The sequence below is a fragment of the Canis lupus genome, chromosome 18 (genome assembly GCF_048164855.1).
Source record: "Canis lupus baileyi chromosome 18, mCanLup2.hap1, whole genome shotgun sequence".
In the NCBI taxonomy this organism is placed as follows: Eukaryota; Metazoa; Chordata; class Mammalia; order Carnivora; family Canidae; genus Canis; species Canis lupus.
In genome coordinates this window covers 10,971,072-10,990,013 of record NC_132855.1, presented here as the reverse complement: position 1 = coordinate 10,990,013, position 18,942 = coordinate 10,971,072, and the positions used below count along the sequence as shown (strand labels likewise).

Sequence of the window (18,942 nt, the reverse complement as noted above, 5' to 3'; positions counted from 1 at the left end):
GAATTTAAGAAACAGAACAAATGAAAATGGGAAAAAAGAAAGGCAAACCAAGAAACTCTTAACTATAGGGAACAAACTGATAGTTATTGGAGGGGAGGTAGGCAAGAGGATTAAATAAGTGATAGGGATTAAGGAGGGCACTTGTGATGACCATCAGGTGTTGTATATAATGTTGAGTCACTAAATTGTACACTTGAAACTAATATTGCACTGCATGTTAACTAGCTGGAATTTAAAAACTTGGTGAAAAAAAGAGATTTAAGAGAGTGAAAACTGTAGTGCTCAGCGAGATAGCATGGAAAGACTGAATATTAAAAAGCATGGTGAAAATAATATTAAAGCATAATGATTGTGAAGATGATAGGAAGGTTGAAAGTAGTGCACAAATATCAGAATTAATCTTATAGACTGAAGGTAAGAGAGAAAATGAAAATACAGATATTTTAAGGAAGAAAAATGGAAACGATAAACAATATTGGATGGCCTCAGATAATAGTAGGCAGGATTTTCTGCTGAAAGGAATTGGGAACTTAAAGTAGAAGAGGCAATCAATTGGATATGAATAAATCATTGATGAGTTAGCAAGAGTTTGCAGTAAGACTCATTTATCTAGTTTCATGACATTTTCTATTAATTTGAAGGAAAACACTAAATTTAAAGAGTAGACAGAGAATCCTGAGTTCTTTAAGTATAGAACGACTTCTCTCATATGGTGTGCTAGATATTCTGAAAAATACTATTATTATAGACCATGTAGGTGCAGAAAAATTCAATCAAATAGCTATAAAATTAATAGCTGAGTTTAAGCAAATTGGGAAACATAACCAAAATAGTAAACAGGTATGGAATCTGTGGTTGCTATGGGACATTTGCTTTTACGAGGAGCTAGACTTGAGTTTGTTTGTTTGTTTATTTATTTATTGGCTTGACTTTTAAAGACTCTGTGGTGAGAAGTGCCTGGGTGATGCAGTCAATTAAGCAACCAACTCTTGGTTTTGGCTCAGGTCTTGATCTCAAGATCCCAAGATTGAGACCTGTGTCAGGTTCTGCATTCTGTGCTCATTGCAGAGTCTACTTAAGACTCTCTCCTCCTCTCCCTCTGCCTCTTCCTCCTATACTTTCTATCTCTCCCTCTCCCCACCCCTCTCTAAAATAAATAAATCCTTAAATTTTTTTTTTTGAAAATAAAGGTGCTATGGTAAAATTAATATATCTAGGGGTTCTTACAAATGACAAGTTTGGAATTTAGGCCCACATATAAAGCAAGAACCCTCAAAGATCTATAGTGTCAACAAAGGGGTGATAGAAAAATGTGTGAGCAAAAGAAGATAACAGGATGTCTATTTTGGGTACATTCAGAATGAGAAACCGAAAAAACTGGTACTGATAATTTCTAACCATAGGCCTTCCCCACATTAATTGTATACTAAATATACTCTAATTTCAAGGTCCAAAAAATTCTAAACAGAAAAATTGAGGAAGACCTGTTATAAAACTGGAAGACATCTGACAGAAGCGAATTCAAATAGTCTCCCTTAAAAAAATCCTAATATGAGTGTATAAAAAAGTTTAGCAAATACATAAGGAATAAAGCCCCCATGAGTGAAAATGAACAAAATTAACAAACAACGTATTTAGATTTCTATATCTTGATATTGGAATTATTTAATATAGAATATAAAACAATTGTTTTTAAATGGCCTGAAGAATTAAAATACAGATTTAAAAACCATAAACCGTGGCTCTAGCGGTTTAGCACCACCTTCAGCCCAAGTCCTGATCCTGGAGTCCAGAGATCAAGTCCCACATTGGGCTCCCTGCATGGAACCTGCTTCTCTCTTTGCCTGTGTCTCTGCCTCTCTCTCGCTCTCTCTGTGTCTCTCATGGATAAATAAATAAAAAATTAAAAAAAAATCTTTAAAAACCATTAACCAAAAAGGAAATAAGAAACTGTAAAAAATTATCAGGCCAGATGTAAAAGAATAACAGGAAAAAGAAAAAGCAATAAAATATTTGGAAATAAAAGAGATTATCATCAGATTTTATAATGCAACTGATGGGTTAAATAGAAAATGACATTAAAAAGAGAATCTGTGAAGATCTGTGATGATTTGGCAGGGTAAACCTCTAATATTGTCCCAAATATAATATGAATAAACCTTAGACTAATGCAAGAAACAAACTAAAAAATAAGAAATACAACTACGGAGGACTCCAGGGAGTGAACAAAAGCAGGCAGATTTTTGCGGGAAGTTGAAACTTGAAGAAAGATACGGGCATAGCTGAGTCCCATTTTTGTGGATTTGGGCGTGAGAGTGGGCCTTGTTCACAGCACAGAGAAAGACAGCTGAAGCTGTAATAAAAAGCCCATGCCCTATGCTAGAGAGTGAGAAGAGACTCTTGGAAAGGAGAGAATGTAGTGTTCTGTGTATAATCCCTACCTAAGTCTCTACCTCATCCATAAAGAACACAGTAAGCATCCTGGCTAAAAGGTTAAAAAAAATCATCCTGAGAACTTAGTTGCTACCTATTTCAGGTGAGACAGAAATTGTAATTTAAGCCTAATCAAATGAATTATTTCCTAAAAATAGATTAAAGCCTTTTAGTGTAATATAATGATACCAAATTTTCTACCACACAATTTTCACAGTATCCAAAATAAATTCCAAAATTACTTAATATAAGAAGAACCCAGAGGAGCTTATTTCTACTTGCTAGATGAGGAAACTGCCTAATTCATAAATCATTGAATAAAGACAATAAACAAGAAGGAGAAAGAGAACCACCACCACCATCACCAGGAAAATGTGACTATTCCCAAAGGAGAAGAAAATCAACTGAGTCCAGCCTTAGATATCTTAGATGGTGGGATTATTAAAGAATATAAATTGTGCTTAATATGGTAAAGGAAAATGTGCTTGTAATGAATGAATGGATAGGAAATCTCAGCTGAAAATCGGTAATTATAAAAAAGAAATCATAAAAAACACAAAGATTTTAGGATTGAAAAATATATTTGAAATTTTAAAAAATCACTGATCATAATGGAATAATGATTATGAATAAAAGGGTCAGTGAAGCTGAAGATAAATAGAAATTATCCAATTTAAAAAGGATGTAGAAAAATATTTTTGAAAGACATTTCTGACATCCACCCAGGATGTAGAAAGGTGGAAAAACGAGCACTCCAGATAATCTGCAAAGCCACAACTTTCTGAACTCATTAGAAAACCAAGGTATCAGGCAGGCAACTACCATATATGAGAAAATACTGGTGCTTACAAGGGAGGAGATTTTGTGAGCATTGACTTACCTACAGGGGATCATGAAAAAAGAAGATGAGACCACCATTTGGACAATGAGAAGAATGAAAATAAACCTGAATTCTAAAGCAAGCTGGAAGAAGGAAATAATAAAAATAAGAAAACAATGAAATTGAAAACAGAAAACAAATAGAGAAATCAAATAAAACCAAAAGCTATTTCTTAAAAAATATATTAAAAATTAATGAACTTCTAGCAAGACTAATCCTGAAAAAAAGAGAGAAATCACAAAAGTTTCAAATTTGAAGTGAGTGCTACAGATCCTATAGATATTAAAAGGATAATAAGAGAATATTGCAGTTAGCTTTATGCCCATAAATTCAACTTAGATGAAATGGAAAAATTCCTTCAAAGGTACAAACTAGCCAATCTTACTCAAGAGTAAATTGTGAATAATGTGAATGGTCTTATATCTATTAAAGAAATCTAATTAATTGAAAGTCTTTCAATAAATTAACCTTCAGGCCCAAATGGCTTCACAGGAAAATTCTAATGAACATTCAACAAAGAAATATTACTGTTTCTACATTAACATGTCAAATAGTAGGAAGGGAGAGAACACTTTCCAGTTAATAGTTTTGAAGACAAAACCCAAACAAAACAAAGATATTACAAAGAAAGACTACAAACCAATGTCCTTCATTAATTTTAGGTGTAAATATCCTTTGCAAAATATTAGCAAATCATATTGAACAATATATAAACAATAATATAGTACAACAAAGAGGGATTTATCCTGGTAATTCAAGCCTGATACACATGTCACATTATAATATCAGCATATTAGAGGAAAAAAATCACATGACATATGAAAAACCAAAATTTGAGTAATGTTGGTATAAGTTTTACCTATTTGGAAGAATTTATTACTGAAGCGATCCATTGAATGGATAAATCTTGAAATGTCTCTGTGAGAAGGGTTTTATTTATGGATTCCTTTTCCTTAAAATTATGAAACATCTGATTTTATATTTATCTTTGTTTTATTTTTTAATGTACCTTTCTTGGAATTTGTCTACTTTATCAATATTTTATTTATTTAAATTTTTATGACTTTTTTTTTTTTGAGAGACACAGAGTAAGAGAGAAAGAGAGAAGGGGCTGAGACACATGGAGAAGGAGAGGGAGAATCTTAAGTAGGCTCCATGCTCAGCCCAGAGCCCAGTACAGGGCTTAATCTCACTCTGAGACCATGACTTGAGCTGAAATCAAGATTTAGGTGCTTGACTGACTCAGGCACTGAGGCCCTCCTATTTTATCAACATTTTAAATATATTGGCAAAAAATGTTTATATAATCTGTATTAATTTACTAGGGCTGCCATAACAAAAAACCACCATTTGGTGTCTTAACATACAAAATTGTCTCACATTTCTGGATGCTAAAGGTTCAAAATCAAGATATTACCAATATTAGTTTCTTTTGGGAAAGCATCTGTTCCAAGCCTCTCTAGAAGATGCTACTAGTCTCACTTGTTTCTTATAAATGGCATTCTCTCTGTTTCTTTGCATCATTTTCCCTCTATCAGTATCTGTCAGTATATGTCCAAACTTCGCTTTCCTATTAGAACTTTCAATAGTATTGAATTAGGGTAAACTAACCTCAGTTGGTTAGATTTGCAAAGACTTTTTTTTTTTCCCCAAATGAAGCCACATTCTGTGGTATTGAGGATTAGGATTTCAACATATGAATTTGGGGGTACAATTTAGGCCAAAACAGTATTATTTTTTGCTATCTGTAGAATATCTTTAGAAATTACCTTAATTAACATCTGTAAGATGTACAGAAATATCTCCCTTATATATTCGTAAAGTGGTTTATTTTTTACGTTTTACGTTTGTATTATCTGCATTGCCATGGGTTTTTCACTTTCATTAATCTTTTTAAAGAACCATACTTTGGCTTTGTACCGTCTTTTGGATATTTGCATTCTAAATTATTGATATCCGATTGTGTCTTATGTATAATTTGCTTTTCTTCCTTTAGATTCTTGATTTGATTATTGAGATTTTTACTTTTTGTTCTTTATCAGTATGTCCATTTGAAGGCTATATATTTGCCTCTGAGCACAGCTTGAGCTTCATCCCTCAAAATTTTTCTCAGAATCTTATTTTGAAAAATTATGGATATAGAGGCAAATTTTAAAAATCAAGAAATAGATGTACACCTTTACAAATTGTTAATTTTTTGTCTTATTTATCCTCTTTCATCAGTAGGTAGGTGTGTATTTTCTGAAACATTTAAAAATAATTTTAGATATTATGACAGTGATTGCTGAAAATAGTTAAAGATATGTTCTCCTTTTTATTCTTTTTAAATATTTTATTTATTTATTTATTCATGAGAGACACAGAGAGAGGCAGAGACACAGGCAGAGGGAGAAGCAGGCTCCAGGGAGCCCAATGTGGAACACAATCCCAAGAACCCAGGATCACACCCTGAGCTGAAGACACTCAACCACTGAGCCAACCAAGTGTCCCAAGATATGTTCTCCTAGTAACAAGAACATTTTCCTGTTTAACTGAAATATCACATCAAAGAAATAATTTTATCTATATTCTTTATTTAGTAGTATTGTCAAATATAATATTCATTTTAAAGATCCATATTCATCAAAAATATTTTTATAGTTTTATTTTTAAATCAAATATCCATTCTGGTTTCACTTACATACATTGAAAACAGTATAATTTGATTAAAATTATTTCCTAATTCTTCCTTATACGGCTTCTTTGACCCAATAGATTATTTAGAACTACATTGCTTATATCCACATTTGTAAGGATTTTAAAATTACTAACTTTGCAATTGGCCGGAGAAGCTATTCAGGATGATTTCAACACATTAGTTCTTGAGACCTGATTTTTGGTGAGGCATACTCTAAGATCTGATAAATATTTAACGTTCACTTGAGAATTTTGTTTGGATATTGTTCTGTTCTGCAAAGTATTTTCTTCTGCAGTGAATTTGTTTTGAGGATGTTACCAGCAATGTTCTATGTTATTAATTAGGTGAAGGTTGATTAGATGAAGTTTATTAATAGATATTACTCAAAATTTATGTTTATTACTATTCATATTATTGTCCTATCAATTATGATGAAACATGGGTTAAAATACCTTGTATAATTGTGAAATTCTTTATACACTTTTTAGTTCTATTATTTTTGCTTTGTTATGTTTTAAAGCTTTGCTATTAGGTTCATACAAATTTACAAATATTATATATACTTGTTGAATTAAACATATACTTGTTGAATTAAACTTTATATCACTATAAAATTTATTTTTAAAATACCTATTACCTTTTTACTTTAAAACTTTTGCCCTAATATTAATATAGCTATACCAGCTTTCATTTTGTTAGTTTATGTGTAGTGTATGTTTTTCTATCCTTTCATTCTGAAATTATAAATCCATGCATTTTGTATGTCTCCTGAAACTATTTTTCACTAAATTTTAATTGTTATTAATATGTTTGCATTTAATTAGAATATATAGAATTTTACATTTAATAGAATAATTGAGACTTTAGAATCTAAATTTGCCATGGTACTATTTTTAAAATTTTCCCCATCTGTAATATGTTCCTTTTTCTCACCTTTCTTTAGTTACTTTGAGTTGATTATTTTTATCATTCTATTTTTTCCTCTAGCAGACAAGTAATTGTATCTTCTTTTAGCATAGCAGAAATTACAACATACATTTTTGAATTATCAGATGTTAGTACTTTTATCTCTTCCTAGATAAGTCAAGAATCCTAAACATGCTAATATATTTAGTCCTCTTGAACTTGCTACTTATTTATATAAGATTAAAAAGTTTTTTAATCTTATTAACATTTTTGGAAATGCAGATTAAAACTATATGATACCTCTACACAAAAATATGACCAAAATTAGAAAGTCTTATAGAGCTTATGGAGCAATTAAAACTTTCTTTTTCTTTTTTTTTTTTTTTTTTAAGATTTTACTTATTTATTCATGAGAGACACACAGAGAGAAACAGAGACGTGCAGGGAGCCCGATGTGGGACTTGATCCCGGATCCCAGGGTCATGCTCTGAGCCAAAGGCAGAAGCTCAACTGCTGAGCCACCCAGGTGTCCCACAATTAAAACTTTCATGTATTTCTGAGTTGGTGTGCAAATTTGTACACTTTGTAGAAGAGTGTGCTATTATGTAGAACACTTGAAGATATGCATACTCTGTGATTTAATTATTCATAATTATAGATATATATCTTTAATAACTCACAATTATGGATATATATCTTTAGAACACTGAACACAAATGCTTACAAAAGTTATCTTTGGAATATTCCAATACTGGCCACAACTGAAATGACTATCAATGTTACATTGAATAAATAATTTGTGATATATTCATCTATAGAAGTTGTATATAGAAATAGTAATAATATAGACTAAATAATCTAAAGCAAAATTGATGAATCTTTTAGACATAATATTTAACTAAAGAAACAAAACATAAAACACAGAAAGTAGATTTCCATTTACATAAAGTTCAAAAATAGGCAAAGCATTTAAAGTCCCTTAAAGGAACTTTTCGTCTTTAATGTGGGATGAAATATGAACAGTTTTTTTGAGCCATGGGAAGAAAGTCAACATACCTTCAGGTGATGCCTATTGCCAGAGAGTCTGGAAGATATTGTTTGTATATTCTTAACACTAGAGTCACAGACCAGAGTATGTAAAAGTTGGCTTTTGGTAGATAATCAGGCCCCCAGGAAAGTATTTTTTATTGTTATTGTTTAATTTTTTTTTCAGATGATTATATTTCCAGGTCATAGAGATACATAGGCTATCTATAAAAGCTCCATCTCTGACCATTTATAATAAATGAACCTTTCATACTCCCTAAACAGATTTTAATTTTAAAATATTTAGAAGTACCTACAGTGGCCAAAAAACTGTGCTCTGTACTGGGCAAAAAGAATTATAAAGATAAGATATTGATTAAAAATGATATTTTAAATTTTCATTCATCCCATGTCTTAATCCAAGTATCATGACTTATTCCCTATAAAACACAGCAGCAGGGTAACAAACACCTTAAACTTTTAAATTTTTCTTATTCTCCTAAATTAAAAAAAAATGCTTTATACGATACTTTAGGAATTCATCAGTGAGATGAATGTAAATATGAACACTATCATCTAAAATATGAACACTTGTGATCAGACATACTTTGATACCAGGCAGTGTATCTTTAAAAATAAATGTTTTCTTAATAGTAACATAATTTCCAGACAACATTGTAAATGATGAGGGATTGTGACCTTTTTTCTTACTTGGCTCAAGCAATGACACTTGTTCTTAATAATTTCTCTGTTCTTATCATTGAGGTTGCTTCCTTTTAGGAATATACAATAGGAAATATAAATCTGAATTCATTTTGCATGAGATCTCATAAAATCCTACACATAACTTCATTCAATAAATGAAGAGACTTTGATTTTTTAAATAAATCAGAACTTGAGGTCAATTAGAAATACTAACTTATTTAATAATTAAGTATAAATAAATTCACTGTTCTTAGCACTGGAAATATCAAGGGATAGGACATGTGATCAATATATAAAAAATTAAAATGATATGTAAAGTACATTAGAAAGGTATTAACAGGTACCTGGGTGGCTCAGCATCTGCCTTTGGCTCAGGTTGTGATCCTGGGGTCCTGCAATCAAGTTCCGCATCAGGCTCCCCTTGGGGAGCCTGCTTCTCCCTGTGTCTCTGCTTCTCTCTCTGTGTCTCTCATGAATAAATAAATAAAATCTTTTTTAAAAAAAGAAAGGTATTAATAAATTGCTGTGTTGGTCCAGTACAGAGTGAAATTTTACCCATCTGTGAGAAAAGAAAGACTTGTAGATCCATTGGTGTGATCAGGATGCTGTGAACCTGGAGAATGCCAGTAGTACTTAACTTATGAGCCTAGGAAAAATTGCTCAGAGAGTTCTAATTTTATTGAGGTCACAAAGCAGACAAACAAAAGAAAACAGCAACAACAAAAACCTAGGCTGATTTGCTATTGTAGATTTTTTTTCTGATTTGCCAGTATGGAATAAAATATTATTTTATTCATTAATATTTATCTTTGAAGCATGTGTGTAAGATATACTTCAGCCTACAATTTTAGTTACCATGCTGAGAATAAAATATTTGCCCTATTTTCAATTTTATCCTGTACTGTATCTCTAATAGGATAACTAGTTTGAATTTTTTTCTTAACTCCAGGCTCCCTTTTATAGTATGATTTAAAATCCCTCACAAGTCACTTCATAATTTCCAACTCTTTCATGTTATAAGCATACTTTATCCTGTCTTTCTTTCTGTTTGCTCCTTATACTTATAAAGAACATGGGTCATCCCATATTTTAATAATCTCTTAAACAATTTTATGTAAAAGAGTGACTTTAACTTAATAACCAAAAATGATACTACTAATGGAAAAATTAAGAGACACTTTAGAGTGATTAATATCTAGTTATATGTGAAAACAACGATATTTAAGCTTTACTGGAATATCTGATTTTTAATACTAAAAGTTTCAATTATAAAAATAATAATTATTATGGTAGAAAAATATATTGTTTTTTTAAACATGGAACACTTCAGGATATGAAAATTTTTTTTTAATTTTTATTTATTTATGATAATCACACACAGAGAGAGAGAGAGAGAGAGAGAGAGAGAGGCAGAGACATAGGCAGAGGGAGGAGGGAGAAGCAGGCTCCATGCACCAGGAGCCCGACGTGGGTTTCGATCCCGGGTCTCCAGGATCGCGCCCTGGGCCAAAGGCAGGCGCTAAACCGCTGCGCCACCCAGAGATCCCTGAAAAATTTTTATATTCTGTTTTCTCATTTGAAGTTTATAAAGTTAACAGTGCTGATTTTTTTTTTTTTTGGTAGCTTCCAACTTTGCAACCTGTTTTCCTCTCCATAATTAAAAAAAAATATTTTAAAAAAATTAGCTAGGTTCAGGTTTGTTAAATGGTCATTCTGATGACAATGAGGAAAAAAGAAGTTCTGGTAATTATGCAGTACCATGTTCATTGCAGCATTATTTACAGTAGCCAAGGATATGGAAACAATCTAAGTAGCTATGGATGGATGAATGGATAAAGAAGATGTGGTATGTGTGTATGTGTGTATATGTATATACATATATATGGAATGGAATACTATTCAGCCATAAAAAGAATGATCTAAAAAAACTAAAAATAAAAATAAGCTCATAGATACAGAGAACAGATTGGTCATTGCCAAGAGGCAGAAGGTGGAGAGCTGGGAAAAACTGGTAAAGGGGATTAAAAGATACTAACTTGCAGTTAAAAAATAAGTAGGTCATGATATAATATATCACCTCCCCCACTAGGGTTTTTCTGATAAGAATGAAGAAAATAGAAGTTCTAGTGAGTAGATTATATGAGAGGGCAGTTTTTCTGCTCTCCTTTATGAAATGATTAGATCTTTGCTAGAATGACCTTAGCGGTCGGTCCTTCCTGCAAAAAGGTGATGCTGAAATTCATAAGATATTTAATCCAAATGTGGAATTATTCTTGATATCTCTTGTAACTGTTAACAAACCTTAAAATATACTGGTTCTAAAAGGGGAGAATATGAGAAGTGGGTAAGAACCTAGAAATACAGGGAAAACTATGCAACATCTGTGAGTGAAGGAAGAGAAAGAAACGTGCTGTGTGGGAGTAGCTCCAAGATAAATTAAGATGCTGTTAGAGAAGGAAGGAAATAATGAGCTAGCTTCATTTATGAACTTTATTATATTTAGTAGCTGTATAGCTTTTTCAAATGTTCAATCTTGAATATTCTTCTGTAGTTTCTATAATATAAACCTATGGAAGACTTCAAATGTTTGGCATAGATATATGGCAGGGCAGAGTTTGCTAGATGAGAAACAGGGAGTGGTGTGGGGTCATGGTTGCCATTCAAAGTGGAGATGAACATTTAAGGTGTATGAAAAGTGGAGGTGAATACTTAAGGTATATGGAAAAATCAGAGAAAGGGACTTAGAATTTTAGGAAAAGATAATGTGCAAAGTACATGGTGTTCAGCAGAGAGATTTAAAGGAAAAATACTACAGTTGACCCTTGAACAGTGTAGATTTGAACTACAGGAGTCCATTCAAATGTGGGTTTTTAAAATAAATACGGCACAGTGTACTGTAAATGTATTTTCTCATCCTTATGACTTTCTTAACATTTTTTTCTCTAGCTCACTTTATTTTAAGGATGCAGTATATAATACATAATCTATATGAAATACAGGTTAATGAATTGTTTATGTTATCAGTAAGGCCTCTAGTCAAAAGTAGGCTATTAGTATTTAAGTTTTGGAAGAGTCAAAAAATATATGTCGGTCCCTCTAATCCCTATACATTTCAAGGATCAACTGTAGTTCATCTCTTACAGTGAAACATGCTTCAACAAATTCTAATTAAAAAAACTTCAGTTCACTTTCCATATTATCAGGAATAATTTTATTCAACAATGACAATACCTACTATTCATTTTTTATGACTTCAGAATCCTATGCTAAATGGATAAAATTTGCTTACTGGTAGTGATGCCTATTTACATTCATCCGACATACTGTTAACTTTGACCTATATAACTTGTCCAAATACTTGGAGGTTTGTATTTGTTCTTAAGTTCCCTCCTTTTGGGTCACTGTTTATTGAGACTGTGATCTTCCCCTCCCCCTCAGTGGGCTTTCTCATGACAGTTGATCTACATATTCCACATCACTTCATCACTTCATTTTCATGCACTTGTGTGGAATCTACATGTCACTGACCACAACTGAACTCTAAAATAATGATGGTTAAACTAACTTTAAACTTTCTTTAAAAAAAAAAAAAGATTTTATTTATTTATTCATGAGAGACACAGAAGGAGAGGCAGAGACACAGGCAGAGAGAGAGGCAGTCTCCCCACAGGGAGCCTGATACGGGACTTGATCTTGGATTCCAGGGTCATGACAGGAGCCAAAGGCAGACACTCAACTGGCTGAGCCAACCAGGCGTCCCAAACTTTTAAGTTTCCGTGGTGGTGTACCCCCTCAGCTGCCTATAAACCTTCCCAAGACTTCAGTTCATTTATCATTTTGTAAGATAATGTGTAGTTCTAAGGAGATTTGTATCAAGAATATTGATAGGTATTTTTCTATTTTCACCTTCCCTTTTCTGGAGCATTAGAATACTATGCATATTTATATGCAAACTCTGAATTGTTAGAAATCACTTCTGTGAACCATATACACTAACATTGAAACTTTTTCTTAGGATAAGAACTGTGAGTTTACGTAAGGAAACTAATCCTGATAATAGAAATTGTAAAAATTTTAAGTATTATTTAAATAGTTGAACCTGATAGTGGTAGATATAAATTACTCTGTTAATTTGGATTAGTATTTTTTAATGCCTTCATAAAGTATGCTTTACCTTCTCTTTTCAATTTTTTATCAGTGAGTCATCTGTTGCGTTTTTGAATTCTTACTATAGAAATTTCATGGGAATATATATAAACTCTATGAAGAGAGAGAAATTATTTTATAATAACAAAAGATAAGTTTGGGGGCACCTGGGTGACTAAGTCAGTTAAGCCATCTATTCCTGGTTTCAGCTCAGGTCATGATCTCAAGGTCCTGAGATCGAGCCCTGCATCAGGCTCCACACTCTACACAGTTCCTGCTTAAGATTGTCTTTCCCTCTTCCTCTGCCCTTCCTCCCTAAATAAATAAATAAATAAATAGATAGATAGATAGATAGATAATTGATTAATTGATTGATCAATTCGGTGATTTGTTTTCATTAACCAGCAAAGAATGGCTTCTTGATATGCTGTAATATGGTATAATGACACCTCAAATTGTTTGTATGTATGTGTATGTGCGTATTGAGGGGCAGTTAAGAGCAACCACTGTAGCATCCAGTTCTCCATAACCATTTCCACTGAGAAATTTTCAGGGGTTTCAGTATTACATGAATTTACTTCAAAAAGCTCCCTAATATTTCTGTTTTCCAGACTTACGGATGTAGTCATCAGTGGCATTTTACTATGATTTCAAAATGATAAAATATAATAACAATTTTTGTGATGCCCTTTTCTTTATAAATGCCATCCTGTTCCTTCCTTTCTTTTCCTTGAGTCTCTATTTATCTCTCTGTATTAATTTTTATTTCAAGCTTGAAAGTATTTAATACAACTGTTATTAATAGAAATTTGTATTAGCCGGATCAATAGGACATGACTGATGTGAACTGTTAACCATAACAATGAAGGAAGTCAGATGAATAATATTTGCTTGTGGTGAACATTAGTTCAGTTAAAGTCTTTCACACATTTATACATGTATTAATGTATATAAACAATCACAGTAATTAGTAAGCTGCCTATTATTTTAGAATGTTTCTAAATCAAGTATTCTGTTATTTTAAAAGTCTATATGCTTGAATTTATTTATTTTCTAACACCATTGTATTTAAATATCCTTTTTTAATTACTTGCTCTAGACTGGACTTCTAAGGCAGGCAGATAGAGCAAGAGGTATGGAATTAAGGAGAAATGGAAAGTCAGAGAATTTTAAAGGTAAAAAGATACAGAGAGACTGGAACAAACAAAAGAACTTAAAGGAGGAAAGCAACACTCCCTGGAGAAAATGTGAAAGATATGACAGTCATCAATTATAATTATATTACTCTGAGGATGTGTAAAGCACATGTGCCATCTGTCACTGCCCAAGCTATCACATCAGTGATCTGATAGGTACTGCTGTTTCCCCATAGGGGTTTCTTTTACTAATTCATTATAAAAGAATATGGTGAGATATTTCAAGGAAGAGTGGATATTTGGAGGGATATTGTATCTATTGGTGGAACATGTGGTCTCCAGCATTTCAGATATATGTCACTGCTCTGTAAGGAGCAAGTAGAATTTGATTATGTCCCATGAACTAGCTGCTAGTTTGAGTTCAGATGAATAATGCCATTGAAGGAATAGGTGTATATTATTATATACATTGCATATATATAACTTTATATATTACTATATATCATACACATAATATACATATATTAATTTTATTATATATGTAATTTGTGAGTTTGAAATACTTTCATAAGAATGATTACCAAGAATGACTTCGCTAAACCTGATTTATTTTTTTAATTTTTAAAAATTATTTATTTAAATTCAATTTAGTTAACATATTAGTTTCAGGGGTAGAATTTAATGATTCATCCATTGCATTTAACATCCAGTGCCCATCACATCAAGTGCTCTCCTTAATGCCCATCACTCAATTATCCCTTCCCTCAACCTACCTCCCCTCCAGCAACCTTCAGTTTGGTTCCTAGAGTTCAGTGTCTCTTATGGTTTGCTTCCCTCTCTGTTTTCTCCTCATTTTATTTTTCCTTCCCTTCCCTTATGTAAACCTGATTTATAAATGTGTGACTAAGCAAGTTTTATTTTTATTATAAATGATAACTGATAACAATTAATAGATGGCACACATTTTTGTAATAATGAAACATTCTATGAATGAACTAGGTTCCCATGTTTTGATTAATTTGTTCTTTAGGAGGCTCTTACTGTTTACAGTACTATTAATATTTTTTAAAAAGCATTTTGAGTTATGTAAGTGATAGGCATTAGATAATGCTTTTTTATTTTTCATATTTTTATCTTAAGTATATTTTGCTTCTAGTCATTGGAAATTACTTTTTAATAGGATGCTTATACTGCTTATCTCTCACTTCCCAACAATTTTTGAAAAGGACATTATTTAGAGAGCAGTCCTCTTGTTAAAAACAAAGGGGAAAAGGCTTTAACTAGAATGTCCTACCTGTAATACTACACCTTAAGTTTCTGCTAGAGACAATCTAACTACTAAGTCTACACTGAACAGATATTTTCTAAAAACCACTATAAACAGAAAGTTTTGATCCTTTAATTTTTTTTAACTGCTTCATGAGTGTATATATGATCTCCTTATGGGAAGTATAAACATCAGGAAGGGGTCAGGAAAGGGTCATGACAATCTCGTTCCATTTCCCATTTTTGCTCCATATTTTCTCATTCGTGCTTTAATACACATTTGCATCCAAAGTAACTTTTAATGTTCTGTATTTGTTGTTGTTGTTCATTTGGTGTGTGCATACATGTATTTGTGTTTATATATGTGACATACATACATAAATTCTAAACTCTAAATTATTTTTAGTAGATAATATTTTAATATGCTTGGGTTTCTTTTCTTCACATTCCCTATACCTTTTACTTTTCCCCTACTGTTAAATTGGCAGTGATTACTTTTCCTAAGCTCCATTATGAGTCTGAAATTGATACAGTTTAAGACAAAGAAGTCAACTGCAAAATTTATATTAAAGAGCCTGGTTGTGAAAGGTAAATAGAAGCCTGTAATTCCAAGATCCAAAAATTTTTGATTTTTTGGGAGGAGGGAAGTAAAATCTGACCTAATTTAATTTATTTGGCTTCAAAATTTGACACCAGCTTATTTTTAGTCTTTATTTATCATCTTGCTTTGAATATCCATAGTTTCTTATAGCATTATTAGTGTATTAGATCTTAGGATGCTACCCCAGATTTTGCTAGGGTGCTGTTTAATATATACTAAATAAATGCATTTTTAATAAAATGCATTAATTCTACATTAGCATGTAGAATTTAGAAAATTCTAGTATTTTAAAATCCATTTGACCTCAAGAACTTCAAATAAAGGACAGTGGACTGAAAAAAAAAAGTCTGATGAGAAAAGTCAGCAACATATTTTTAAATTGAGTATTTAATTGATGTGACTTTAATGCCTCAATGGAATCAAGCCAAAACTATTACATCTTTTTTTCTTATATTACTTTGTTTTTTCCTTCTCATTTCATAATAGGTAACATCTCAGCAGAGAGTATCGAGAAGTCTCTTGCCTACTAGAGGAAAAGGAAATAGACTAGAACATTCATTCTCTAGAGAAAAAGTTATTTTCTCTTTATCCTTTTCTTGCTGTATCCCAGCTTTTTATATTTTATTATGAAAAGAGTGTCTAGAAATAGCACTATATCAGATTTCATGATCTTGTAATGTATTGCAGTTTATATTAGAAAAAAATAAAATACTGTAAGATAAAAATATGTTTAATGTACAGTTTGATCCAATTAAGTTCAACAAACATTTTCAAGCACCTATGGACTTTTCTTTTGAAAAAGTTTGGGCAGCCCAGGTGACCCAGTGGTTTAGCTACGCCTTCAGCCCAGGGTGTGATCCTGGAGACAAGGAGCCTGCTTCTCCCTCTAACTGTGTCTCTGCCTCTTTCTCTCTGTGTGTCTCTCATGAATAAATAAAAATCTTAAAAAAAAAAAAAAGAAAAAGTGCATGTGTCTGCAGGAAATTTTACATACATTAAAAAATTAGTTTCATTGAATCCCTCCAAGTAATCTATAAAAAACCTTTATATGGTCTTTAGATGTCCCTGATATCATGTAAAGGTTCGGTGTAGTTTCTGTACCATGGTTCTGATCACTGAAATAGTCCACATCTAATGATGCTAGAGACAATTAGTCAAATGGCTGCAGTGCAATATAGTAATTCTTATAATCCACATAAATGCAAAATTAAATTGTACCACAGAGGAAGGAATAACTGGCATTTTACAAGGAAGCTTTCCTGGAGATCACATTTCAGTGAACAATCACAGAGGAATATTATAAAGAGATATGAGGGAGGAAATCTGGAGGAGGTTGGAGAAGAGCAGAACTAAATAACATTGTGTACTGTCTCCAAACACTATGTTCTAAATTTCCTGATTTTATTTGCAGAAACAAAACAGAACAGAAATTTAGTTTCTTAGTCTGGTTCTCTGGAATCCATTCACTTGTTCAGTAAATATTAGCTGAATATGTTTCCTGTTCTCTACTAGATCTTAGAATATGGAGCAGAGTGATGCAGTGTTTATTGTTAAGGAGCTCATTGTCTCATCAGAGAGACAATCAAATAAACAATCATCAATTGCAGCAGGACTTACAGGGAATGGGTACTATGATGACATTTTGGATAATGAGCAGTGCTGAACCAGCTCTTAAGATTCCACTGAACTAACCTTGGAGGAAGATACACATATCTAGGTAACAGTGCTATAAACTAAAAAAAAGAACTAAGTATCTGGAGGGATTTACAGACATCCCTGTACTATACCTGCTCCACCTTCTGACCTAGAACATTCCAAATTGCAGTCCCTAAATCTGGGACTCAAGGATTGTTGTTAGGCAGAGTTGTATTGAAACTTTCTGAGCTAGCCAGAATCAGGCTCGTTCCTTACAAATCTCTCTTTTCTTGTTCTATTTGGTTTCAAGACTATAACTCTTAGGATTCAGTATGTCTCAGTCAGTGTTCTTAGTGGCAAGTAAGAGAAATTAGTTGTCTTGTCTTAGGCAAAGAATATATTAAAAGCATTGTGTATAGAATGTCCTAGAAGGCTGAGAAACTTAGTAGGGAGGTAACAGTGCTCCCAACCACACTTTCAAAATGATGCTGCTACCACTTAGTACTGGACATTACAACTTGTACCTCTGACAATAATGAGATGGGACAATGGGCACCAGAACTAACATCACTAGCACTGTAACCCACCTTAAGCCCTGTAGAACAGCCAAAAAGTGTTCTCTGTGGTCCAGTTCTCTATCATGGCAACAGCAATCTTTCCAAATTCCATATTAAGTGTATATCATTGATGAGTCCTGAGACACAGACCTGCACCCCAGCTACAAAGGAAGCTGAATGAAGTAGGCAGGGTCTAGTCTAGTTTGTAAGATGAAGAAACCATTTGGTCTTAAAACACTGTGGATTGGTAATGCAAGTGATGGAAGAGCTGAGTAGTCAAATGGAGAACAGTTAAAACCATCCAGAGATTAGCAATAAGAGGAAGCTACTAACACTCCTGGGGTTAGAAAAGAAATGGGTATCACCAGAGTCCAGAAGAGAGGGAGATTTAGTTGGAACCAAAAGCAAATAAAGGAATGCCTAGAGAATGTTGGGACCATGAGGAAGAAAGCGTCCCAGAAGATAGACTCATGGAGGACATGCAACACACATGCTACCTGAGACAGAATACGGGGGACCAATACCTTTACCACCTTCTCCATTCCTCTTACTTCTAACCACTCATCACTGCCTTCTATTGACCTAACCTCTCCAGAAGTCTGCCGTTGTTTCCTGTGATAGAGAACTGAGCAGAAAAGGGGAGAAAACAGGCAAGTCATCTGAACATTGGGAAAGCAAGTAGCTGGAAATGTCAGCTTCAACAGAAGTTATGAGCTCTGCCTATCACCACAATTCAACAGATGGGAGATCCCCATTTGCAAGAGGAGTTTTTGGTTCCATACGATAAAGAAAGAGTAGTGGTATATTCACTACATAGACCACCAAGAACAGAAATAGGTATTAATGGAATGGCAAAACCTCCCTAGGAGAAGCAAACGCAGGGAGAACTTTGTCACCGAAAGTCAAGAGGAGTACTTGGAGCAGTGTGTTTTGGTATATGTATTCCTTAGTTCATACAGAGATGAATTACAGAC

General features: G+C 32.8%; 1 long non-coding RNA gene across 1 annotated transcript in view; it reads right to left on the bottom strand.

Moving 5' to 3' along the window:
• Nucleotides 1–9,264, bottom strand: part of LOC140609443 (uncharacterized) — a 43,757-nt gene extending 34,493 nt beyond the window's left edge. The window contains exon 1 of the long non-coding RNA XR_012011276.1: nt 8,972–9,264. This is a non-coding gene — a long non-coding RNA (uncharacterized lncRNA). The remainder of the gene's footprint in view (nt 1–8,971) is intronic.
• Between the last annotated feature and the right edge of the window lie 9,678 nt (nt 9,265–18,942).